At 42.8% G+C, this 27602-nt stretch overlaps 1 long non-coding RNA gene across 1 annotated transcript; it reads left to right on the top strand.

Annotated features, from left to right (window-relative positions):
- On the top strand, positions 1-27602 carry LOC308471735. Its single transcript, XR_013983135.1, has 2 exons — positions 1-82; positions 27456-27602. It is a non-coding gene; the product is annotated as an uncharacterized lncRNA (long non-coding RNA).

The raw sequence follows: 27602 nt of genomic DNA, 5'->3' as shown, positions 1-27602 counted from the left end.
AGAACCTGCAGTCATCCAATGAAGATGAATGATGGGAGATTCGGGACAAAGAAATGAATATAGTTCTTCACACAATGCAGAGGTAAAGTACAGAATTCATTCCCACAAAATGTATTCTTTAAAATGAATTAAACAAATTCATGGAGGATAGGCTATCATGGACTATTTACCATGGTGATTGTGTCAGATGGGCCTCTGAATACCAGCTGCACAAGTGAGAGAGTACTATTGCACTCCTTTCCTACTTGTGGGCTTCCCATAGGCATCTAGTTGGCCTCTATGGAAAGAAAAGGCTGGACTAGATGGGCCTTTGGCCTTATCCAGCCAGCCTTTCCTTCTGTTCTTAATTATCAACAACGACATAATGAATAAGAACAGAAACAGGCTGCTAATGCTGGCTGCAGACAGTTTTGCACCTGAAGAATTACAGAGACCAAGAATCAATGTTTTAATGATACAGAAAACAGAGTTGGAAACTTGTAAGTGATGCTGCCTTCTGCTTTCTACCACATGAATTGATTTCTTCACTTTCTTTCATGGTAAGCCAAATTTCAAGACAAAATGTTTTACCAGATAACTTATGAAACTTGATTGATTAGGTATATTATTTAATGTCGCATGTCTGTCCCCCACTCCAAAGACTTCTTGAAACAAAGTTTTTGGCTAATATTCACCCTATACATTTGCTCTCTAGGAATTGGCGTAGCAATGAATGACTACATTTTTGGCATTATTTGGGATTGAGAGGTTTTGATTTTACAACAGACCAGATCAGAAAGAGGGTAATGATCTGTAACATTTAAATCAAGGCTGAGAAATTCCTACCTGGCTTGGAGCAATGCCAGCTGTTTTCCATTGCTCTTGCCAAGTCATACACTCAATGGAAAATTAATTCTACCCTTCTTTTATTAACAATTTATAATGTGCATCAAATGCAGCCGCACTGCTTCCTGCATCATTTCAAATGGAATGTACTGGCCATGAATTTTGGGGGAACTTTGGGATATATATGTGTCTGTTCACAAGTTGAATTCATGGTATCACTGACTACATACCAATTTTCATCTGGAGTGAAAGCCAGCACAATTTTTGCAAAGAAATAAGGGGAGGGGGGGCATTCATATCCTGCTGTTTCCTTCCCTGCTTCTGCAGTTATTTTAAATCCAGAGTAGCCTTTTAGATCTGTATGTGATCCACTTCAGCAAGATCACTTGTACTTCTCTCACTGCTTCTGCTGATACAACTTATTGGCCATCTCCTCTCCTCTCTCGGTAGTCTTGTCTTGAGAATTGATCTGTGTTCACAGACCTTTCTGAAATGGCCAGTAGGATAAAGGAAAGTGCTTGTTTTTATTGCATTAGATGTTACACAAACAGATATATGAATAACAATGTGATAGACAGATCAGCAACCCAGCAAGATGGCTGGGGTATAAATAATAAAATTATTATTATCTAAGACAATTGCTGCTGTTCATAAGAACCTAAGAAGAGCCTGCTGGATCAAGCCCTGTCTTCATTTTCATGTTTTAATTTTGATGTCATGCACCATGTATGCATGTGCTATACAATTTAAAAATCTAGGGTGTCATGAGAAATAACCACACTTTGATATTATACGTGACCTTCTGTTGCCTTTCTCCCTGATGTGATGATAGTTAGATCAGTCAAATGTTTACCTCTACTTCTCCCCTGATGAACCCCACCACCACCACCAGTTTATCAGTCCAGGTTCCCAAAATTGACATGCTAATTTATTGTAAATGGACTGGAGAGTTATGTCAACACCCATTCAACTGGGATTATAATCCAGAAACATGCATGACTTCATGAAAAGATTATTTAAGGTTCTGAGTAGTCTTGCCTGTTAATATGAAAAAATTCCTTGAAACCTCGGGTTGACTGTAAAAAAATAAAACAAACAAAAACAAACAAAACAAGCTATTCTTATACGGTGTAATGTATCATGTAGCTTCTTTGATGTGATGTTTTCCAGAAAACACAGTTTGTACTCTTTGCACACTATCACAGAGCAACCGTAAAACACCCGGCTGCCTGGAGAGACAAGAAATGTTCATATACATTTTTGATGAGAACTTTGCCGACACGAACAAATCTGTGCAAACATTTTCTGGTTCATAAGAAAGGTCCAAGGCTGAACCAAGGTGAAGCTAAAGTTTAATCTTCTTATTAATTACTTGTCATGGTTTCAGCTCCTGGGCAATAATCATCCCCCCCCCCAACCTATTGTAGTTTTGACATGCCCAGTTTATTAAATGATACATCAAGAAAAAGTTCCACATGCCAAGAATGTATCCAAGCAAACATATTTTAGCATATTTTATAAGATTAGCCTCACACACACAGTGAGCTGCTTAAGAGCTACTTCCTTTGACACGATCACATCCAGTTGTTGTATATTTGTGCAAGTCCAAAGCTGTTGAGAGGCCTCTGAGGGCTGGATCATTGGGCTGAAGGCATGCCAACAAAGCGAGGCTGGAAACAATATGGGTCAGTTGGCTGTGAAATCCAGGAAGCCTAATACCATCCCAGGGGATATTTAAACCAAGCCAGCAACAGTCCAGGGGAAGGAGGACCTGGACACAACTGGGAGAGGATGTGGGGAAGAGGCGTGCTTCAAGGCATATTGCCTTGGAAGAGGGAGAATAAGAAGCTGGCATGGACACTGAGCCCAGCTACATGGTCTGTGGACCCACCAGATCAGTCCTGCAGGCTGCTGGCTTGCCACTCTTGATTTAATAGATGGAACCACACAAAAATATTATTCCTATGGTACTTTCTAAGTTCAGATCCAGTCTTGAAATGTCTCATCCCATATTCATCTTTCTAAATCCTCTGACAGGGCACTTCTGGTGGCTTCTCACACCCTCGAGATTTGATTGGCCTTCAGTGGGGGACTGAGGCTTTAATGTGGTAGTTCTGCTCTGTGCAAATCCCTACTGACAGACGTTCAGCAGAAACAACCACTGCCTTCTTCCAATGGTAATTATGAATTAGAGAAGCAACTCCTCTTGCTCCTTTAACTCCTTAACGCTGTAAGCATGGCAAGGTACAAGTAGATCATTCCCAGAAGGGCTTGCAATATGTTGTAGTACATTTCTGGTGTGTCTTCAGGAATGTTTCTAACAGTGTGATCATAAAAGCATAAATATTACCATGATCAGAGAATCTCCACAGGCTCAGAACCTGTGGGTGGAAGTGAAAATGTACAACATTTTGCTAGCAAGCTGTGTCATTTATCAGCCTCCACTCAGCCCAAACTTATTTTTACTTGAACTGATTTTAAACCCAAGTAGAAGTGCTTGTGGAAGGAGATGTGTCTCCTTAATTAGAAAGTCAGTAATGGCTGGTGTGGAATATTGATGCAAGTTGTACAAAAACAACTTCAAAATGGAACACAATTAGGAAAACTCTGTGACCCTACTCCCTGGCTTCAGGTTTAAAATATTCTCTCTAATATTTACAGCTTTGACAACACCAACTGTGTGACTTGGCACCTTATAAATAAACAGATCTCTGGCTACAAGTGTTGAATACAGCCTAGCTCCAGAACAGACATGAAAAGATCAAAACACTGTAATATCCTCAAGTTCTTGTTTTCACTTAAATTTCTGTTGAAATGCTGTACTTTGGACACATTGTAAGAAGTGTCAGTCTGCTGCCAAAAATGACAGCATTATTTTGAATGTTCCCCTTACCTTCTGTAACATGTTCACGTGTTGCATTCAGTGAGCATGCAATCTGTGTACACAAATAGCTGAGCGGGACAGTCATACTTCTTTGCATGGAACAGTGAACAAGTGTACAATCTGTGTACACAATAGTTGAGCAATCTAAATCAACAAGTGTGGACACTTCCATATAAGCATTTGTACGTTGGTAAAGAGAGCTTGTACCTCCAGAATAAATTTAATTCCACAGAATAACTGGGGACTGGGATAGAATACTTCAAGTAGACTTCTCAGAATTTACAATTGCCTGTCCTTGGGGCAAGTTGTATGGGTTAGTATGGGTGAGACACAGTGTTGTACGTATTTATAAAAGAATGTAAAAGAAATAAATATTTGCTAGCATTTTCAAACCTACAAGCAACACAAGGTAGCCATAGGCACTTCTTTCAAAATGGTGCCAAGTGGGATGGAGCATGGACGCAATGGGTTGGAGGGGAGGTATTTGTACCAGTGTGGTGCAAATTTGTACCAGAGCCAGTGTGGTGTAGTGGTTAAGAGCGGTAGTCTCGTAATCTGGGGAACCGGGTTCGCGTCTCCGCTCCTCCACATGCAGCTGCTGGGTGACCTTGGGCCAGTCACACTTCCCTGAAGTCTCTCAGCCCCACTCACCTCACAGAGTGTTTGTTGTGGGGGAGGAAGGGAAAGGAGAATGTTAGCCGCTTTGAGACTCCTTAAAGGGAGTGAAAGGCGGGATATCAAATCCAAACTCTTCTCTTCAAACTCTACCAATACTCTCTAGGAATACAGTAGGAAATGCTGGAAGCTTCTGCTGTTAGTTTAACATACAGACGCCCCCAATAAAGTCTGTTCTAGACAAGTATTGCAAATGATGGCAGCAACTTCAATATAGCAGAAGTCTTATTATGTGAGAAGAAAATTACTGGTCCCGCACATAGACCTAAAAGTTGTCATCTTCTTCTTTGTCAATCACTCATAACCAAGTAAGGTTGTCTTCCATGAACACGGTCTTAATGGTATGTTCATAAGTGACTGTGGAGACCAATTCTGGATCCACACATCCTTCCACAATGGGGACATAGGTTTCCGGGTGGGAGTTGATCATGGTGAGGGTATGCCAAGCGTGTCTTCCTCTTAGCTCATTTCTCCCTTTCTTCCTGAGTTTCTGCTTCTTCAAAGTCCATGACATCTTTGGTATAGGCTGTTCTCCAAATGGAACACTCGTAGGCCAGTGTTTCCCAATTACCAGTGCTTATACTGGATTTTTTAACGTTTGCCTTTAAACCTCTTTTGTTGTCCACCAGTATTTCGCTTTCCATTCTTAAGTTGGGAATAGAGTAGTTGCTTTTTAGGTCTCACATAGACCTAAAAGAAATAAATACATGACTGATTTCACACTTTTCATCTCGTTGAAGATGCAGGTTAATGTCTAAAGATAATGAGTGGTTGTCAGCTAACAAGCCTAACTAACTAACAACAGAAGCCTGAGCAAGGACTTATGCTAGCACAACTCGGCTTTCCCCCATCTCCTCCCCCCATGTGCCCCATCCCAAATTGGCTCTGTGGGGGTCAGGAGAATCCCCAAAACAGCACACGGAAGAAGTAGAGGGCAGATAGTTCCATCAGGCAAGTAGAGAAGTGTGCACTGATGGAGCAAACTGCTTAGCACTACATTGAATTTCTCCCACAGTCCCACTGCTGATGATGTTGAATGGAACTGCATGGAGCAAGGTATTTTTCTCTGGCCTTTTTACTCTGTGCTGAAGAGAGTGCTTTCAAAAGCTTGCTGTAAGCAATGGGAACATTTGAGCTTCTTTTGAAAAGGTGGAAGAATATTATTTTATCATGGCAAGCGATAGACAGTATAAATATAGGCATTACTGCTATGCCTCCCTGTATAATGTATCTCTGTGATAATTTATCACCATGAATTCCTGCTGGGGGAATCTGGATCTGGAGCTTTAAAGAGCCTGGCAATGATTTTTGTTGTTGTTTTTTTTTGGCCTGTGATGGATGTGATGCATAAATATAGGGTTTGTGCATCCTTTCCTTGCATATTATGTTCCCTGCAGTGTGAAAACTTACACCAGTCGCCCATCTGTTCTGTTGCACAAGCCTTAGAAAGAAACATGCTTAACATAAGAAAAATATTTATTTCCAGAGAAGAAATTAAGGCAGTCTACATCTGTAATCAATTCTGAAAGAATTTTATAAATAACTATAAAATTGGAAATTACATCATTTGGGGTTGTGAGTGAATGAAGCTAACTGGCATAGATCCTGCTTAGTTTGTGGTCCAATCTCTATGTAGTTCTTATATTGGCCGAGGCTTTATGTGAGCAATGGAAGTTGAATATATATTTACAATGGTATTTCCAGCAAAGGATGTTTCCTGCCCTGCTATTTCCTACCTACAGTCTCCTACCCTGTTATTCCAAGAATATACTTAACTATTGGCAGATCCCTACTTAATGATAAACCACCTGTCTTTTAGATTCAGCTAGTGTATGCAGAATATCTATAATTAGCAATCTTGCACCTGGCATTGCTTAAGAATTCTAAGAAATGTTTTTTAAAACCAAAAACAATGATGATGTTCTGAAAGATTCAGTTCACCATCTTGATTCCAAATGACATCCAACAGTATCCAAACATTGATGAAAATCCACTTCTTGACGTCAGGAACCAGAACACAAAAATTGGTTACAGTATGTGCCAAATGCATAGCAAGCAGACAAACCTCTTTGCAAAATACGTAGTAGACCAGGAGGCAGTACCTTGTGTCGCCCATGAATTCTTAAAATTTATTTATATAGAAATTGACTTATTTATTTATTTAAGAACTAAATTGTGCCTTTCCCAGGACTGTGCATGTCTGCCTCCCCTGGTAATTTGATCCAGACACAACCCCACCTGGATACAGCCCTAAATTGATTCGGAGGCTATCCCTAACATTAAATTAGGGTTTTCGACCCTAAGAAACATGCAGTTTGGAGGGGGCGGGGATGCTGAGTTGACCAACCACCACATTTTTAATAGAGAGGAAAGGGTGAGAGGCAGGCTGTCTTCCCTCCTTCCAATACAAGCTGGGAGATGTATTACTTTTGGGTTAGCAATGGGTGCTAAGTGCCTAGCAACTTCTTTTGTAAAAAGTGGACACTTACTGCTCTGGGCTTTGATGAAGTTGAAAATATAAAACAGTAAGTGGATTCTCTTAACGTTACAGTGTGTCCTGCCTATTGGTGCTAGAACCAGTTGCTTCTGGATTGTTGCTGCTGTCTGGAATTTTACTCCGCATGCCATGTGGCTGACTGACAATGATTGGATGTTTCCAATACTCACCCTACTCAGAATAGGCCTATTGGAATTGATGGGCCTAAGTTAGCCTTGTTCATTAATTGCAATGGCTCTACTCTGAGTAGGACTAAAGGTAAAGGTAAAGGTACCCCTGCCCGTACGGGCCAGTCTTGACAGACTCTAGGGTTGTGCGCTCATCTCACTCTATAGGCCGGGAGCCAGCGCTGTCCGCAGACACTTCCGGGTCACGTGGCCAGCGTGACAAGCTGCATCTGGTGATCCAGCGCAGCACACGGAACGCCGTTTACCTTCCCGCTGGTAAGCGGACCCTATTTATCTACTTGCACCCGGGGGTGCTTTCGAACTGCTAGGTTGGCAGGCGCTGGGACCGAACGACGGAAGCGCACCCCGCCGCGGGGATTCGAACCGCCGACCAAGCGATCGGCAAGTCCTAGGCGCTGAGGTTTTACCCACAGCGCCACCCGCGTCCCCTGAGTAGGACTAGCATTGGCTTAAACCCAATGAGTTTATAGTTCAGACTGAAGTTACTGTTATTAAATACGGGCGAGAGATGCACTCTGTGCTTGCTCATGCCATTTATTTCTGAGAGTCATAATTCTCAATCATGTCTCCCCATGCTCATTGTCGTGTTTTGACTGGATAGAATACTACCTGCACCTTTAAAAGAGTAAAAAAAAATACTTAGATTCTACAATATTTCAAGAACATTAAACATCTATGAATATTTTATGAAAATCTTTGAATTTTCATTTTAAGTTAATTTTTGGATGAAGAAAAGAGTTTTCTTTTTAACTCCCTATATACATATATCATTAATTAAAAACAAAAAGTTATGTTTAATAATACAATAGATAGTAACATGGATTACCTTTTTCTGACTCTTTCTAATGCATTTAGTGTCATCATATTGTGGACATAGCCATACTTATATAGGTGAATAGGTGCTTCCAAAAAGACTGTGCACAGTCCCACAAACCATAAATCTGCCACTGCTGGTAGGATCTAACATAGTAGTACCGCTTAACATTTACTGGAATGGATCAATATGGAATCTACACTGTATTTATTTGCAAGACACACCTGTCCCTTTCGAAAACAATGCTCACACATTCACCAAGCACAAGAGCAAGATGTTACTAAAATTCTTGGTTTAGCTGGAACTCTGCACATGCCTTTGCTTACGAGCCTTTGCACAGAGCAGTGAGTGTGATGCTATTGTAAAGGAGTCAGCGAAAGCAACAGTGCCTTGAACTAAATGCCCTCCCATAAGAGGAGCCATAAGGGTTCCTGCCAAATTTCCTTCCATTGCTTCGGACTTTGTTATCCTCAACAGAAGTGCAAGCCAAATTAGCCACCAGAACCTTTCTTCTGTCTAATGCAAACATACTCAGCTTTTAATTAACTCTGGGAGAGAAACAAAGAGGTTTCCTCCAGCAAGCATCTTCCACTGGTAATTGGATTAAGTCAACACTTACATTTCTTGGGAAAGGTTTCCACTTTTCCCCAAAAGGGACACTTCAGTCAACCGTTGGCTGAGTTCTGGTTGGCTGGAGACACCGTGTGACCTCCCAACCACTATGCAGTGGGAAATGTGTGTTGAATGTCTTGTAATAACTAAGACCTTGAGTTAATTGATTTCAATGTCCTGTCTATCCACTGCATTCCTTTGTGCTGTGAGCTAACCCCATCGGGGTGCTCCTGTCTTATAACAGGATACTTCTTAGATCCTCAGATTTTTCAGCTATTGGGGATTCTCTACTTAATTCAGTTCTGAGGGTCCTGAGGTCATTGGACTGCTCTATGTCTCTCTTCTTCAACCCCGCTCTGACCAAACCTTACACGGCATTTGTGAGTATATAGATCAGGCCAAGAGTAAGCAGCTGACCCAAGTGGTGAGGGGGAAAACTATGAGAAGTGAGTTTAAAATATGAAACTGCACATGCTCAGAGTATTTTCTCTTTGTTTATTAAAGTTTTTCTGTGAGTTGTGATGCATAGAGAATTTTTATAGTCCTCAGAAGCTTAAGTAATAATTAATTTGTAAGTCTTTAAGATACTTGAAAACGTATTTTCTTTTATTGTGTTTCACGCATTCCTTTTGGGGGGAAGGGAGATACAATTTGGGAAATTGCACTAGAGCCCCAATCATCTCAATCTGTCCTTGGAACCATCTCATCAGTGATCTTGGACTGGCTGAGATCATCTTTTAGATTTAGGGGAGCTAGTCTCAAACGTTTGTTGGGGGAGACCTAGGTTTTTTTGTGGGGGGAGTTATTTGTCCTGTCTTCACGCTTTTTATGATGGAGGACCGCTGTAGCCACCCCCCAACGACACGTTCTCAAGATGGAGGGGGAGGGAACAGCTGCAGTCACCTGCGGTTCCTGCACAATGTTTGCCATCTTGCCAAAGGTTGCAGGCAGCTTTACCTGCAGCAATTGCATGTTGATTGCCCTCTTAAAAGACAAAGTCGAGCAACTGGAGGAACGTGTAGCTACACTCCAAAGAATTAGAGAGCTGGAGCTCTTCTTGGAAGCAACAGAGCACACCGTCTCCACCAAGGAGGAGACAGGGGACTCCCCTGAGAAGAAGGCTAGTTCACCAACACAGGAGCCAGATATATGGAGAAACGTGACTCAAAGAAGTAGGAGGCCCAGGGTTCGCTCTGATTGTTTAGAAATACACAATCGCTTTGAGGTCCTCTCCCCTAGCATGGAAGACGAAGAGCAGACTCCATTTGAGGATCTCTCCCTCATTACAGTCGATCAGGTATATGAAGACAAGAAGCAAAGTCAGTCCTCAGGGAATGTGCAGGCGACCTTGGAACGAACAGCTCACGGAAGAACCCTGACCAAACCTAAGAGGAGGCGTGTAGTGGTGATAGGGGATTCCGTACTGAGGGGAACAGAAGCAGTGATCTGTGGGCCTGACAAGATGTCTCGGGAAGTGTGCTGTCTCCCCGGGGCTAAGATCCAAGATGTAACTGAACGACTGCAAGGAATCATAAAACCCACTGACAAATACCCCTTCCTCTTGGTTCATGTGGGAACCAATGACACTGCACGCAATAGCCTCCAGAAGATCAAAAGAGACTACGAGGCTCTGGGCAGGAAATTGAAGCAATTAAATGCACAAATTGTCATCTCATCTGTCCTCCCAGTTGAACGGCGTGGCCCAGGGAGAGAGGGAAAAATAGTGGAAGTGAACAGCTGGCTTCGCAAATGGTGTAAACAGGAACAGTTTGGATTCTTAGATCACGGACTGCAGTTTCTTGAAGATGGACTTCTGGCAAGAGATGGGCTGTACCTCACAACGGTTGGGAGAAATGTTTTTGCCAAAAATCTCAGAAACCTCATCAGGAGGGCTTTAAACTGACTAATGTGGGGGAGGGAGACAGTGCTCCTGAAGGTAGGAGTCTATCAATTGATGAAGATGATCATCCAAATGTCATAGACCAAATGGAGCAAACAGCACGCAGACCTAGTGGTGGGAGGAAAAAATCCTTAAATAAGAGACACGGGGGAATGATTAATGGACTTCAATGTCTGTACACTAATGCGCAAAGCATGGGGAATAAACAAGATGAGCTTGAGCTCTTGGTACAGCAAACTAAATATGACATAATAGGCATCACAGAAACCTGGCGGGATAAGTCCCACGATTGGAATGTAATAATGGGGGGATACAATCTATTTCAGAGAAACAGACCAGACAAGAAAGGAGGAGGAGTGGCGTTATATGTCAGGGATGTGTATACCTGTGAAGAGATCCAAGATTTAGAACCTCAAAGCCAAAGTGACAGCATTTGGGTCAAAATTAAGGGAGAGAAGAATAACAGTGACCTCATTGTGGGAGTTTACTATAGATCCCCAAGCCAAACGGAGGACATGGATGATGCCTTCCTGGAACAGATGGCCAAGCATGCAAAAGGAAGGGAGATAGTAGTAATGGGGGACTTCAATTACCCGGATATTTGTTGGATGTCAAACTCAGCCAAGAGCATAAGGTCAAACAGATTCCTCACTGGCCTTGCAGACAACTTCATTGTCCAGAAAGTGGGAGAAGCAACAAGAGGAACAGCCATTTTAGATCTGGTCCTAACCAATGTTGATGACCTGGTTAGTGGGGTAGAAGTGGAAGGATCATTAGGCGCGAGTGATCATGCTCTTCTGAAGTTTACTATACAGCGGAAAGGAGCAGCCAAGCATACTAGGACTCAATTTCTTGACTTTAAGAAAGCCGACTTCATAAAACTTAGGAAAGTGCTGGGTGAGATCCCATGGACAGTAATACTAAAAGGAAAGGGAGTTCATGATGGCTGGGAGTTTGTTAAGAGGGAGATAGTAAAAGCACAACGTCAGGCAATACCAATGAGACAGAAACATGGAAGGTGCCTAAAGAAGCCAGGGTGGCTATCTAAAGAACTTTTAACTGAGTTAAGATTAAAAAAGGATGTGTACAAAAAATGGAAAAGGGGGGAAACCACCAAAGAGGAATTCAAACAAATAGCCAGCACGTGTAGACACAAAGTCAGAAAAGCTAAAGCACAGAATGAACTCAGGCTTGCTAGAGAGGTTAAAAGCAACAAAAAAGGCTTTTATGGGTATGTTCATAGCAAAAGGAAGAACAAAGAAACAGTGGGGTCACTCAGAGGAGAAGATGGTGAAATGCAAACGGGGGACACAGAAAGGGCTGAACTCCTCAATGCCTTCTTTGCCTCAGTCTTCTCCGATAAAGAAAACAATGCCCGACCTGAAGAATTTGGAGCAAATAATTCAGCAAAGGAAATACAGCCCAGAATAACTAAGGAGATAGTACAAGAATACTTGGCTAGTTTAGATGTATTCAAGTCTCCAGGGCCAGATGAACTGCATCCAAGAGTATTAAAAGAACTGGCAGATGTGATCTCAGAACCACTGGCAGTCATCTTTGAGAATTCCTGGAGAACAGGCGAAGTCCCGGCAGACTGGAGGAGGGCAAATGTTGTCCCTATTTTCAAAAAGGGGAAAAGAGAGGACCCAAATAATTACCACCCGGTCGGTCTGACATCAATACCAGGGAAGATTCTGGAGCAGATCATTAAGCAAACAGTCTGTGAGCACCTAGAAAGGAATGCTGTGATCACCAATAGTCAGCATAGATTTCTGAAAAATAAGTCATGTCAGACTAGCCTGATCTCGTTTTTTGACAGAATTACAAGCCTGGTAGATGAAGGGAACGCAGTGGATGTAGCCTACCTTGATTTCAGCAAGGCATTTGACAAGGGGCCCCATGATATTCTTGTAAAGAAGCTGGTAAAATGCGGTCTTGACTATGCTACCACTCAGTGGATTTGTAACTGGCTGACTGACCGAACCCAAAGGGTGCTCATCAATGGTTCCTCTTCATCCTGGAGAAGAGTGACTAGTGGGGTGCCACAGGGTTCTGTCTTGGGCCCAGTCTTATTCAACATCTTTATCAACGACTTGGATGATGGACTCAAGGGCATCCTGATCAAATTTGCAGATGACACCAAACTGGGAGGGGTGGCTAACACCCCAGAGGACAGGATCACACTTCAAAACGACCTTGACAGATTAGAGAACTGGGCCAAAACAAACAAGATGAATTTTAACAGGGAGAAATGTAAAGTATTGCACTTGGGCAAAAAAAATGAGAGGCACAAATACAAGATGGGGGACACCTGGCTTGAGAGCAGTACATGTGAAAAGGATCTAGGAGTCTTGGTTGACCACAAACTTGACATGAGCCAACAGTGTGACACAGCAGCTAAAAAAGCCAATGCAATTCTGGGCTGCATCAATAGGAGTATAGCATCTAGATCAAGGGAAGTAATAGTGCCACTGTATTCTGCTCTGGTCAGACCTCACCTGGAGTACTGTGTCCAGTTCTGGGCACCACAGTTCAAGAAGGACATTGACAAACTGGAACGTGTCCAGAGGAGGGCAACCAAAATGGTCAAAGGCCTGGAAACGATGCCTTATGAGGAACGGCTAAGAGAGCTGGGCATGTTTAGCCTGGAGAAGAGGAGGTTAAGGGGTGATATGATAGCCATGTTCAAATATATAAAAGGATGTCACATAGAGGAGGGAGAAAGGTTGTTTTCTGCTGCTCCAGAGAAGCGGACACGGAGCAATGGATCCAAACTGCAAGAAGGAGGATTCCACCTAAACATTAGGAAGAACTTCCTGACAGTAAGAGCTGTTCGACAGTGGAATTTGCTGCCAAGGAGTGTGGTGGAGTCTCCTTCTTTGGAGGTCTTTAAGCAGAGGCTTGACAACCATATGTCAGGAGTGCTCTGATGGTGTTTCCTGCTTGGCAGGGGGTTGGACTCGATGGCCCTTGTGGTCTCTTCCAACTCTATGATTCTATGATTCTATGATTCTATGATTCTATGAATAAACTTGAGCTCAATCCAGATAAGACTGAGGCACTATTAGTGGGTGGTTCCCTAGGCTAGCAGGTTGCCTGCTTTTCTTGTGGTTACACTACCCGTGAAGGAGCTTGGGGGTACTTCCGAATCCATTGTTGTCACTTGAGGCTCAGGTGGACTTACTTGGTAGCACGGAGGATCTTCCATCAGCTTTGGCTGGCAGCCCAGCTGCCCCCCTATCTGGACATGTTTACTGTGCATTTTATATCATTCTGACCTCTCACGATCAAATGATGCATAAGCATACACTGCATGTATGCACTATATGTTACATTCGCACTATACCTAAGACATATATCACAGCTAAAATATTTGTTAACCATAACCACCCAAGCAACACCGTATTTTTTCCCCAGCAAGGTGTTTTCTAAAGACTACCTGAGTAGTCAACAGACCTTTTAGTGAACATTTTAAATCAACTTTACTTCTTTTCAGAAATGATTTCTTGAATGTGTAACTGTAGAAATACGAAGTGTGACTCAAATGTATAAATAAGCAATTCAAATGCTGTGAGCTCCGTGGCTGTCTAGGGCTATACCAACAAGCATTATTTGTGACTGCTATCATCCGTTCACCTTAAAAAGACAAAGATTAGTGTGTGAATGACTCTCTGAGGAATTGTGGATAACGCATTGGAAGATTTTGTAAAAAATACTTCATACTGAAAGGCCGTAACAGGCTCTCTCTTCTTCCAAAGCAAATGTCCATACCAGAGCTCTGTTGAGTAGTTTACTGGACAAGGAGATTAGATGTGGAATGTAGGAAACTGCTTTCCACCAAGTTAGACCATTGGATCTTCTGGCTCAGTATTGCCTAAAATGACTGGCAGGAGCTCTCCAGGGTTTTATTCAGGAGTCTTCTCCAGCCCTATCTGAAGCTGGGGATCGATCATGGGAGCTTCTACATGTAAAGCAGATGCAGAGAATTAGCTATAAAGTTCCCTGCTTTGCATCCATAGAGGCCTACATATGTGTGCAATATGGTGCAACACACAAACCAGTTAGGAGATAACTGTTCCATATGGCTCATAGGGTTATATGCCAGAGGTTATCTTGAGCTCAGAAAGACTTTTCAGGATACATGAGCAGTTAACTGAGCCTCTTCCTCTATCTCATTACCAGCTGCCCCTCAGTAGCTCTACCATGCATGAAGAATTGCACAAACATGAGGACTGCACACGTTGAAACTCATGCAAATAAGACCAGCTGGACCAGTCTAACATTCATGAAGATGTCCAACTGAATCCAACTAATGGCCATTGCCATCAGCAGCACTGCTACTATTACTGGTAATGCTATTCAGGAAATCAAGGGGATGTGAGAATTTGAGCAGGCAAAAATAAAAAGGCAGATTTTTCAGGACTGTAAGAAGCTCTTGCAGGCTGTATGAAATTGCCCTGGGTGCTCCACATAGCCCATGGGCCTTGTATTGCTTAACCCTTCTGTAAAATTACAAGGCAACTTCAAAGGTTTTTTTTTTAATGAGACATGAAATGGCTTATACAGGGAAAAGAACCACCTCCACATGTGTGCAAGGAAACAACTACAGTAAGCGAGTTAATTGCTCTACATTCTGCAGGACTAAAAATACCGCACAGGAGGCGAGACAATGACAAAACATTCTGCACGGCTATGCATAGCACACCATGTTGCCACTTACAGCAGCTGCTGAATGCTCAAACAAGCAGTCCTGGTACAGGTAAATAACTGTAGAGCCCAAAGCGCACTATCATGCTCATAAGCTGTTCTTCAGTTATTTCTTCTCCTTTTGACTTTGTGTGTGCATGCACAATAGCTCAAATGCAGAATCTAGACTTGTTTTTGCTGCAAAAATAGCACCCTTCATACGTGTGTCACATGAACATGGCATCACATAATTATTAAATGTGGACATCTGCACAGATGGAGCCATTCTATAGTATTGCATGAATGATCTTCACAGGCTTCGCACACAAAGAAGGCTAAAACATAAAAAAACAAAAAACAAGTAAGAACTTTTCCAGAATATGGGTACTGTATAGTTCTCAAATCACCTGCAGTCCAAAAAACATAGAGTGCTAGAAATCTTTTCCAAAGAGTTTCTAAAAGCTATGCACATGTGATAGGCAAAGAACAGGAATTGGACAACCAATCAGAATAAATAATTAGTTATGCCTCACAAATTCTAGATCAGTACATCCTTTCCCTCCAAGAACTGACTCACAGTTCAAGCTAGCAATCTGAGAACAAGAATGTGTTTCTCTATACTCAATTCATATTAGTCCATCATCACACTGGCAATGGACAGCACATAGTCCAGGGCGAGAGAAGCACCAGTAGCATGGTGGCCAAGTGAGTATGCCAGCAGGCAAGTAAGCTGGGCTTGTGGTGGCAGGATAAGTAAGAGGGGTGGCATGAGCAGAGTGGGTGAGCAAGTGGGGCAGTGAGCAAGTGAGCTGAACTTTTGCCAGGGGTCTGAAGTAGGAGAGTGAGTTGGGCTTCCAGCCTTGGGTGGGCTGAGTGAGAGGGGCGGTGCAGTGACATGGGCAAGCAAGCAGTGGGCAGAGCAGGCAAGCACCTTGAGCTTGTGGTGGTAAGGCAGGTCAAGTGAGGTGGGTGACGTGGGCTTGCAGTAGTGAGGCAGGTTCAAGCAAGAGGAGCTGTGAGGTGGCATGGGTGAGCTGCAGAGGCATGGAAAAGAATAAGGGGAGGTGCTGTGGGTAGAGGAGCTTGGGCAAGGAATAATGGAAAGGGGGCTTTGGGAAGGAGTACTTAGAGGGATGTTAGGAAGGGGGGCTGATTGAGTGGGGGAGCTGGTGAGCAAAGTGAGCAGCCCCTAGAAACAGAATATGTGGAATATGTTCATTAGATGCAGTTTTGATACAATATGCAAAATTGCATTAGTCATATGTAAATTTGCTATGAAACTAGTAGCGAAACCTTGAAATCTGGGGTTGGCTTGGAAGGTACATCCTGGAGTCTCCCAGGGCTCTAATTCTATCCTACAACAGGGGGAGAGGGAAGACAAGGATTGGCAAAGGACCATTGGAGCAGAGAAGATGAGACAGGACCTCAAGCAGTGATAGGGACTTGGGTGGAGATCAGATATCATAAAACATCAATTGCAGGGAAAGGAAACAGACTTCATTCCATGTACTCAACTTGTTGGGCACTGCATGCACCACTGCCTGGAGCAATGTGTATTTCAGGTTTACGATGCTGCAACAAACATACACGGTGTATCCGAGAGTAGTGCTGCACCAAGTTATGTTCGATTTTAGATGAGAATGCTGCTGTTTTGAAGTGCAAAGAAATATCCGCAAACCTGCTTACTTCCTACTAGTTCACAAATCTTTCATCTCTTAGGAAGTCATTGTTGTCCTGATCTGCTGCTTACACTGTGCCATTTCCCTACTATAAAGGAAGTTGCCAACACACTTTTTCCAGCTGTGAGCTGATCCTCGGAAACAGCTGGACTTTAGAAACACACACATAGAAATGCCTATTGGAATTTGGGAGACCTGAAAATATCTCTTGAAATAGGCTGAAAATCTTCCTTACACACTGGTCTTATCCCAGGCCCAAATCTTCAATTGTGCTTCTCTGATGCAGCTCATCAGCTTTTGGGTGTAAGGAAGGTGCTCCATTACAATGTAATACATCACTAAGATTTGCAAAGATTTACCAACCAAGACTTGTAGAAGAAGAAGAAGAAGAAGAAGAAGAAGAAGAAGAAGAAGAAGAAGAAGAAGAAGAGGAAGTTGTTATCAAATTTCTATACCACCTTCAGCCAAGGATCACAGGGCATACAATATACAATATAAAAATACAAAAACGCATACCACAATAACAAACAAAAACAGTAACCCCCTTCTCCCCTCTCAATTTTAAAGGTGATAAAAAGGTAAAGGTACCCCTGCCCGTACGGGCCAGTCATGTCCGACTCTGGGGTTGTGTGCCCATCTCGCTTAAGAGGCCGGGGGCCAGCGCTGTCTGAAGACACTTCCGGGTCACGTGGCCAGCGTGACGAAGCTGCTCTGGCGAGCCAGCACCAGCGCAGCACATGGAAACGCCGTTTACCTTCCCGCTATACAGCAGTACCTATTTATCTACTTGCACTTAAGGGTGCTTTCGAACTGCTAGGTGGGCAGGAGCTGGGACCGAACGATGGGAGCTCACCCCGCCGCGGGAATTCAAACCGCCGACCATGTGATCGGCAAGTCCTAGGCGCTGAGGTTTTACCCACTGCGCCACCCGCGTCCCTTTAAAGGCGATAGATTGTTTAATTAGCCAAACACCTGGGAGAAGAGGAATCTTTTTGCCTGGTGCCTAAAGATACGTAAAGAAGGCGCCAGGCAAGCCTCCCTGGAAGAGCATTCTACAAGTCACTGCAGAAAAAGCCCACAACTGCAGAAAAGGCCCACGTTTCTAATTGATGGTCGCGGTGATTTTTGCATTTAAGCTTAATTGAATCAACTTCTTTAATGTCATAAAATATAAACTATGTCAAAAACAATAATGATTAGTGTATTTGCACAGAAAAAAGGCTAGAAAAGCATATATAAATATACACACACATGCTCAACCATGAGTCTGGGTTTTCATGGAAGGAAGCAGAATGACTGGGGCTCTGTTGAAGAGCTTGCACATCTGCTCATTCTCACTAACTCAAAGTTTGGGTTAACACTACATGCAAATTGGGCCATGTCTGAGCCTAAAAGTGAAAATATAAAACGAGGGGAAGGGGTTGACCAAATGGCATCTCTTAGATGAACTCTTGCATAACATAATAATAATGGCCTGTTACATAATAATAATGGCTAATGAAGTGTCCATACAAGAGCAAGCTTTGAGTACAACTGGAATTCATCTGTAGAATATTCGTGTCTCTTTGGTATTTACTAAAGTATTTGAGGTCTCTCTTGTGTCATTCCTTCTCCATTTGGGTATTTTACCCATCATTTTGGATGCAATCTGCTGCTTATGTGGAAGCTGTCTTCTCATGGAAAAGCTTAAAGGTAAAGGTAAAGGTACCCCCTGACTGTTAGGTCCAGTCACAGACAACTCTGGGGTTGCGGTGCTCATCTTGCTCTATCAGCCGAGGGAGCTGTCCGCAGACAGCTTCTGGGTCATGTGGCCAGCATGACTAAGCCGCTTCTGGCAAAACCAGAGCAGCACATGGAAATGCCGTTTACCTTCCCACCAGAGCGGTACCTATGTATCTACTTGCATTTTGACATGTTTTCGAACTGCTAGGTTGGCAGGAGCAGGGAACGAATAACAGGAGCTCACCCCGTCGTGGGGATTCGAACCGCCAACCTTCTGATCGGCAAGCCCTGGGCTCTGTGGTTTAGACCACAGCGCCACCCGCGTCCCTGTGGAAAAGCTTAGGGACATTAAAAGAGGGAAAACTTCCTTACAACTTACTGTGTTAACTCAGCTTTCATTTGCTTGAGCTAAATCTGTCCTCTCTTGAGCTAAATCTGTCCTCTCTTTCTTCCATCCGTACAAGTGCTTCTTTCAAGGGGCGGGGAACACACACACAACCTGACTGCATTTACTTCTGCTCCCTTTTATAATAATGAATATCAGCTGGCTCACACACTGATTCAATGAGCACCAGAGAGCTTGTGGATTATACAGGCCCAAAGTTCAGGGCCTCTCACCTTCCTGGCACATACATCAGTGGCATTAATAGCATTGCTTCCTATGAATGTTGCAAGGAGACTGCTCTTTTGTTGCTTGCTTGCTTCTGGATAAAAAAAGAACCTCTAAAGCTTTTACTTTGTTAGTGAAAATCTCTCCGCTAAAGAATCCTTTTCTTGCTTAAATAAAATGTATGTAAAGTCACTTCAGTTTGAGAAAGGACGGAGTAGACAATTATAAGCCAGCTACACTTGTCACATGACCAGGTATGTGTCAGCTTCCATGATGAATGAGTCCCTTCTGGCTCATGTTGGGGTGACTTGGGAAGAAACAGAGCCAAATCCCATCAACCCACCCCAAAATCACACAGTATATTTGCTTATTTCCAAGGAAAGCCAAATATACATCGCTTGATTCTCCAATCCTCCTTCCCCCACTTATGAGGCTAGAATGATGGTAGTATTCTGGTGATGGTCAGAAGCGCAAAAAGGAAGGAGTGTCTCTTCTTCATCCTGTCTCTAGAATTGAATAGCAACATGTCAGACCAGGGCAAAATATATTATGGAGAATCTGTCCCCGTCCCCCCTAATAGTGATACAGTGGTACCTCGGGCTAAGTACTTAATTCGTTCCGGAGGTCCGTACTTAACCTGAAACTGTTCTTAACCTGAAGCACCACTTTAGCTAATGGGGCCTCCTGCTGCTGCTGTGCCGCCAGAGCACGATTTCTGTTGTCATCCTGAAGCAAAGTTCTTCACCTGAAGCACTATTTCTGGGTTAGCGGAGTCTGTAACCTGAAGTGTTACCCGAGGTAGCACTGTATTTGAGAGAGGTCAAAGGGATGAATCTGAGTTGGCTCAGAAATAGGCTGAGATACTTTCCAGTTTGTGTGTGTGTGTGTGTGTGTGTGTGTTTATCTTGTATTTTTATGTTGTGAACCACCCTGAAATCTACAGGTGAAGGGCGGTATAGAAAAGTAATGAATAAATAATAAAATAATTATTTCTCAGTTCATGTTTAATGATGTACAGCGGTCCACCTTTTTAATCTAATTAATTTCTATTGGACACAAGTTGGCTCAGTACTAGGCTCACCCAACACCAGTGCAATACATAATTTATCTAGAAGCACATTCGAAGGACAATCATGTGGTGAAATGATGTGGCACTATCCCTATGTAAGCATCATTTACCACCTGCCCACTGCTCAGTTCCCAACTTACTCTGCAAGTATAGAATGGATTTGGCATACAACCAATTAGGGCTGATTCCAACTGTGAGAAGGTACTCATTATTTGTGCTGTGCTTCTGTTTGTCTTTGGCGATGAATGTTTTGCTTGATGCTACATGTCATAGGTGCTATCCCTTATAGATTTCTAAAGGAACCAGCAAATTGGGTATATCGAGGTCTAAAAATCACACAGACGATAAATCATAGCCTGCCCTTTTCTTTTAATCATTCTGCAGATACGATAGCTTCAGCACATACACAAAGCTTCAAAGCTTGTGTTAATTTAACCTCCCTTTATTTGCCAAAAACAGCATTTCTTTTATGGGGAACAAGCAAGAAAGATACACGAAGTAGAACATGTATTTGTTAATATGTCAGAAAATCAACCCAACAATAGCATTTTAGATTTGTACTTAGAATGACACTACAATGAAGTGATTCTATTATTGACATATAATTATTGTAAATAATCTGGCTTATGAACCTGGGAAAAAATATACTTTTTGGGTTTGGGATGGGATTTTTTGCAGCAGAAAATGTGTGCATTTTCCTTTAGTACTGAGAGGCTAGTAGCCTTCAGTGCCTATCTGCAACCTATGATTACCTGAACAAGGTTTATTTCTTATTCATAAACTGCAGGGGAATATTTCCACTACTCCTTTAAAGTTGTAATTTCCTCATTATTTGCAATTGCCTTTTAGAAGCAGAATGCTGATGCTTAGGAGATATTTGGTATAGTTTTGACTTGGGGTGGGGGAGGGATGTATGTATTTATTTATTTTGCATTTGGAATACATCTTGATATGTCTTTGAGATGTGTATTGCTTCATGACATGCAAAAGCCAAATGGATAACCATTCATTCATTCAGGAAGTGTGGATCTGGTGAGTTCATATTGGAATTCAGAAAGACTGGATTCTGTGTCTGTAACTTACGAAGAGCATCAACAGCCTTAATTTCTTTATTATGAATATTTATACCCTGCTTTTCAAACAAGATGGCATACAAGCAACAGCAAATAACACAGAAACAAAACCCACCACTCAAAGTTACACACAATTCGGTAGCGGCCTTGCTTGTGGGTGAGGTGAGAGCATGCTTCCTTTTGGTTTTGCACCCTCAAAGCACTGGTTGGCTAGAGCTGAATGTTCTTTCTGGAAGGGTAGGAGAAGCAAGCTCACTGCAGTTGTTCCCTCTCTGTGATGACTGGGTGGTACCAGTTTTTTCCGGAAAGCAAAGCATGCAACCTCCCTCTGGCCTTTGATGCCCTAGCTGTTGGCGGAGACCGTGTTTCCTTTGTGCTCCCAAGTCCCAGGCAACTGGCAGTTGGAGCCAGGACTGCCTCTCCCCATATGAACCGATCTGGGCCCTGCAGTCATCATCTGAGGCACCTTCTTCGTGTGCCCCTGCCACGAGAGGTGGCAACATGTTGTTGTGGTTGTTTAGTCATTTAGTCGTGTCTGACTCTTCGTGACCCCATGGACAAAAGCACACCAGGCACTCCTGTCTTCCACTGCCTCCCGCAGCTTGGTCAAACTCATGTTCGTAGCTTCGAGAACACTGTCCAACCATCTCGTCCTCTGTCGTCCCCTTCTCCTTCTGCCCTCAATCTTTGCCAACATCAGGGTCTTTTCCAGGGAGTCTTCTCTTCTCGTGAGGTAGCTAAAGTATTGGAGTCTCAGCTTCAGGATCTGTCCTTCCAGTGAGCACCTTTCTGTGGAGGCTCCCTGTTTATTGAATGCTTTCCCTAAGGAGGTTTGCCTGGCACTTAGCGTTGCATATCTGGTGCTTTAAACTGTAGGGGGGGTATTGTTTTCTGTGTTACTATGTTATATATCTTTATGTTTTTATAATCCTTGGATGAAGGGTGGTATAGAAATATTTAATGAATAAAATAAGAAATAAATAAGTCCGTTGATCCTGAAAAATTGTTTCCCCATGTACTCCAAATAGGATTGTAACATATCCTTAAACATTTGTCACATACATTTAAGAACATATGAAATAAGGAAAGGCACAGCCTCCACAGCCTGACCAATTTCAACCAAACAGCAAGGAAACAGAAGGGGAAAGTTTGCCGAACTGATTTAAAATGGTAAATACAGTGGTACCTCGGGTTACATACGCTTCAGGTTACAGACTCTGCTAACCCAGAAATATTACCTCAGGTTAAAAACTTTGCTTCAGGATGAGAATAGAAATCGTGCTCTGGCGGCGCAGCAGCAGCAGGAGGCCCCATTAGCTAAAGTGGGGCTTCAGGTTAAGAACAGTTTCAGGTTAAGAATGGACCTCCGGAACGAATTAAGTACGTAACCAGAGGTACCACTGTAGTAACTACTTAATTATTAATTTTAATTTAGTTTTCCAGTTTTGATATACAATACAGTAGTTTAGTGGCATTTATTGGTATTCTGTGGGACTATTCTGTGGGATTATATGTGGGACGCGGGCGGCGCTGTGGGTTAAACAACAGAGCCTAGGACTTGCCGATCAGAAGGTTGGCAGTTCGAATCCCAGCGACGGGCTGAACTCCTGTTGCTCAGTCCCTGCTCCTGCCAACCTAGCAGTTCAAAAGCACGTCAAACTGCAAGTAGATAAATAGGTACCGCTCTGGCGGGAAGGTAAACAGCGTTTCCGTGGGCTGCTCTGGTTCGCCAGAAGCGGCTTAGTCATACTGGCCACATGACCTGGAAGCTGTACACCGGCTCCCTTGGCCAATAAAGCGAGATGAGCGCCACAACCCCAGAGTCGGTCACGACTGGACCTAATGATCAGCGGTCCGTTTACCTTTACCTTTACCTTTACCTATGGCAACATCCCTGGAGTGAATGTAATTGTAGAGCAACTGTAGTATAATTAATATGCAACAGCAGCAGCAGCAACAACAACGTATTAGTTGAACTGGTAATTTTTTTGTAGGAGATATACCTGAAACTCAGAAGTAGACCTGTCTATCTTGGGGAAATTTCCTGCTGCCAAGACACTTACTGCCAACCTAGCAGTTTGAAAGCAAGTCAAAGTGCAAGTAGATAAATAGGTACCGCTCCGGCAGGAAGGTAAACAGCGTTTCTGTTATGTATTGAAGTTCTCACCCTGGGCCAGCAGGGGGATACTGTAGATAGTTATGCAAATGAAGGATCGAAAGTGACATTCAGTGATTGGATAGTTTTAGAAAGTTGCTACAGTAACTGTTGTACTGGAGCTCTATATAAGCAGGCTGACTGAGCCCTTCAGTTCAGTTCTGTTCTGCCTCTGAATAAACAAGAGCTGTTTGAAGAATCGCTGTGTCGTCTGATATGTTCGCCCACAACTTAACAGTTTCCGCTGTACGCTGGCTCCCTCAGCCAATAAAGCAAGATGAGCGCCGCAACCCCAGAGTCGGTCACGACTGGACCTAATGTTCAGGGGTCCCTCTACCTTTATTGGTATTCTATGTATAGTTTTTGTTTGGTTTTAGCTAATTTTGTGCAATTTGCCCTTTGGAATTCTGTAGTGTATTCTAAGATCTGTGATAAATAAAGTAAGTCAAGTGCCATCTCACCATGCTATAACAAGAAAAAAATTGATATATTGTTGAATTGGTCATTGCTTGAGGTATACTGATTAATTTAGTCAAAGCAACCAATCACAGTGTTCACAATGTGCATTTGGAAAGCAAAAACATCTTAAAATGTAACAGCCATTCTTTTGTCTGTGTTTTTTTTTTTTTTTGAAAAAAAGGTCTTCATTGCTATTATGCTGTACATTTATTAGTTAATACTTAATAGCCTTTATTATAAAATGACTGTCTTTTTCTCATGCTAATCACATGACATTTATAAATGTCAACACCTTATCAGGCCCATACAGCCTGGGTTTGGTGTCTCCTGTATGAACTATATTTGTTTATAATTTCCCCCATATGTGTCTAGAGGGGGAATAATTCTTTATTGTTGTTTTTAAAGGAAAGCCTTTTTGTGTTGAACTCTAAATGTCATTGAACTTCTTGTTAATAAGCTAAATCATGAATACAATGTGGAAAAAAATAATCTCTAACATCCACAGTAGATAATAAAAAGTTATGTTTAAACATGGTACTTTAAAGACTAGAACATTGAGGTATATGTCTCTTTGCAAATCTTAGTTGTCTTAGAAAATAATTCACATCCCTTGAACTACAGAACTTCAGGCCTTTCCTGGGCTGTTTTTAACATTAATTTTTTGTCCTTAGCTTTCTAACCCAAGGTGTTAATTTACAATTATAATTATAAGAGCACCATTTGTGAATTACCTCATCATTTCTATTCAAAAACTCCTAATTTCAGAGTTTGGTAACTCAGTCATATATTGTTTTTTCTTTTGCTGTAGGCTCTAAAGCTGCATAGAGGGCTTAACCCTGAAGCATTTTTCCTCTGAGGAGGGGGAAGTTCAGTTGCCTTTAGCAAAAGAGCAAAAAACAAATTACTAGCTATTTCACACTTCTCAGAATGTGCAAAAGGAAATTTAGTTCTTAACCTTTAGTTCATGGTCAAATCTCACAGTCCTTAATTCAGACAAAACTCCTGCTGATTTCAACAGTGGTTTTGCCAAGATAATGAATGCAGGATCGGGAGAATGTTCACAGGAAAAAGAAGTATCATTTGGCCACATTCCTAGCCAGAGTAAATGAATGCAGTTCTTCCATTTCAGATATATTAGAAATATATGCATCAACAATTTGCCAAGTACAATCAAGAATAGCTACCCACACCTGACTTATCAAACATTTGGATATTGAAGCTGGGATAGCTCAGTCGATAGAGCATAAGACTCTTAATCTCAAGGTTGTGGGTTTGAGTCCCACATTGTGCAAAAGGATTGCACAAAACTAGATGACCATTGTGGTACCTGCAATGACAGCAGCCATGACAGATGGCCATTCAACCTCTGCTTAAAAACCTCCAAGGAAGAAGAGTCTACCAGTTTCTTCAACTTTTTCAAAAAGGGAGAAAAGAAAGACCCAGGTAAGTACCAACTGGTGAGCTTGACATTGATACCAGGGAAGGTCCTAGAACAGATACAGTGGTACCTCGGGTTACAGACGCTTCAGGTTACAGACGCTTCAGGTTACAGACTCCGCTAACCCAGAAATAGTACCTCGGGTTAAGAACTTTGCTTCAGGATGCGAACAGAAATCGTGCGGTGGTGGCGCGGTGGCAACAGGAGGCCCCATTAGCTAAAGTGGTACCTCAGGTTAAGAACAGTTTCAGGTTAAGAACGGACCTCCAGAACGAATTAAGTTCTTAACCTGAGGTACCACTGTAATTCAACCGTCAGTCTGTGAGCACTAAGTCCCAGCATGGGTTTCTCAAAATTAAGTCATACCAGACCAATCTGATTTCTTTTTTTGATGGAATGACAAACTCGATGGATCAGGGAACCCCATGATATTATCACGAGGAAGCTGGTAAAAATTTGGGTTGAATGAGGTAACTGTTAGGTGGATTTGTAGCTAGTTGACTGACCAAACCCAAAGAGTACTCATTAAAAAAGGTATGGTAAAGGACCCCTGGACGCTTAAGTCCAGTCAAAGACGACTGTGGGGTTGCGGTGCTCATCTTGCTTCAGGACAATGCAGCCGGCATTTGTCCATAGACAGCTCTCTGGGTCATGTAGTCAGCATGACTAAACCGCTTCTGGCACACGGAACACCATGACAGAAGCCAGAGCACATGGAAACGCTGTTTACCTTCCCATCACAGCAGTACCTATTTATCTACTTGCACTGGTGTGCTTTCAAACTGCTAGGTTGGCATCCTGGAAAAAATGACAAGTGGGGTGCCGCAGGGTTCTGTCCTGGGCAAATTGTAGTTTAACGTCTTTATAAATGACTTGGATGAAGGATTTGAGAGGATGCTCATCAAATTTGCAAGTGACACCAAACTGGGAGGGGTAGCTAATGCCGCAGAAGACAGAATTCAAAATGACCTTAACAAATTGGAGAACTGGGCGCAAGCTAACAAAATGAATTTCATGCACTTAGGCAGGAAGAACCAGATGCAAAAATATAGGATGGGTGACACCTGGCTTACTAGCAGTACACGTGAAAAGTATATTTCATGTGGCAGCCCTTTAGATATTGGAAGATGGCTATCAAAATCTCCTCTCAGACTCCTCTTTACCAAGCTAAACATACCCAACTCCCTCAACCGTTCCTCATAAGGCTTGGTTTCCAGGCCCTTGGTCACCCTCCTCTGCACATGTTCCAGCTTGTCAACATCCTTCTTAAATTGTGGTGCCCAGAACTGGACACAGTATTCCAGGTGGGGAGTGACCAAGGCAGAATTGAGTGGCTTACCAGAAAAGATGCTATGTGCAGGAAGTGATTAGGGTAGAACTGACGCCTGCCAGAAAGGCAGCAGAGGATTACTGATGTACAAACAGGGCCAATGGAACATTGTGGGCATCGTCAGCTGGGGCCATGGCTGTGGAAGCCCCAGCACCCCCAGCCTCTACACCAAAATGCAGGCCTACCTCAATTGGATCCACAGCATCCTCAGGACAGAGTCCTCAGAACAAGAAGCAAGACAAACAAGCAAGCAAGCAAGCAGGATATATTGAATAGCCTGTAGAACCCCAAGGTTTGCAATAGTAAATAAAAAAAGCATTAGAATACTACCATAAATGGAGTGGATGAGAAACTCCCAAAAGCCCAATAAGGACTTAAAGAGCAATCCTATGGCAAGATCCACCAGTACAAGCAGCTTAGGATGCAGCAGTTTTCTGGCTCAGCCAGTGGATTTCTAGCTCATCCAGTGTTAAGTCCCTAATCCTGGTTCGGCTGAAGATATGCTGGCGCAACTGACTTATCCTGGCTCAACCACAGCCTAGTGTAAGTCCCCCAAAACCGAGGCCAGTGTAAGTCCCCAAAAGGTAGTGGTCTGGGGATGAGACAGGGATGGGAATAGAGCAATATTCTGAAGACTTGGTTTTCCTCTGCTAATGTAGGTAGAGCAGCAATGTTGAACTGAGAGGTGAGGAGAGGGAATTGAATGAAGTGGCTGCAGTCTGAATAGGGAGCACTCCACACTTTGATTTTTTTTTTATTGCAGGTTCCACTTGCACAAGCATAAAGGTGTGTCCAGGATTGCTCCTTCAATTAACACGGTCCTATCTTTAATTTCCAAGGTAGACGTTTTAAGACGTCAGAAAACGAGAGATGTGCAGATTCCATTGTACAAGAGACGCAACGATTCCATTGTTTTCTTGCAAGGCTTCATTCTCCAGGCTGTCAATCCAACATCCTTCACCAGCACTAAATTCACTTTAAAAATA

The sequence above is a fragment of the Podarcis pityusensis genome (genome assembly GCF_964106645.2).
Source record: "Podarcis pityusensis genome assembly, chromosome: 2".
In the NCBI taxonomy this organism is placed as follows: Eukaryota; Metazoa; Chordata; class Lepidosauria; order Squamata; family Lacertidae; genus Podarcis; species Podarcis pityusensis.
The sequence above is the reverse complement of the archived record's forward strand: the minus strand, read 5'-3'. Positions and strand labels throughout refer to the sequence as shown.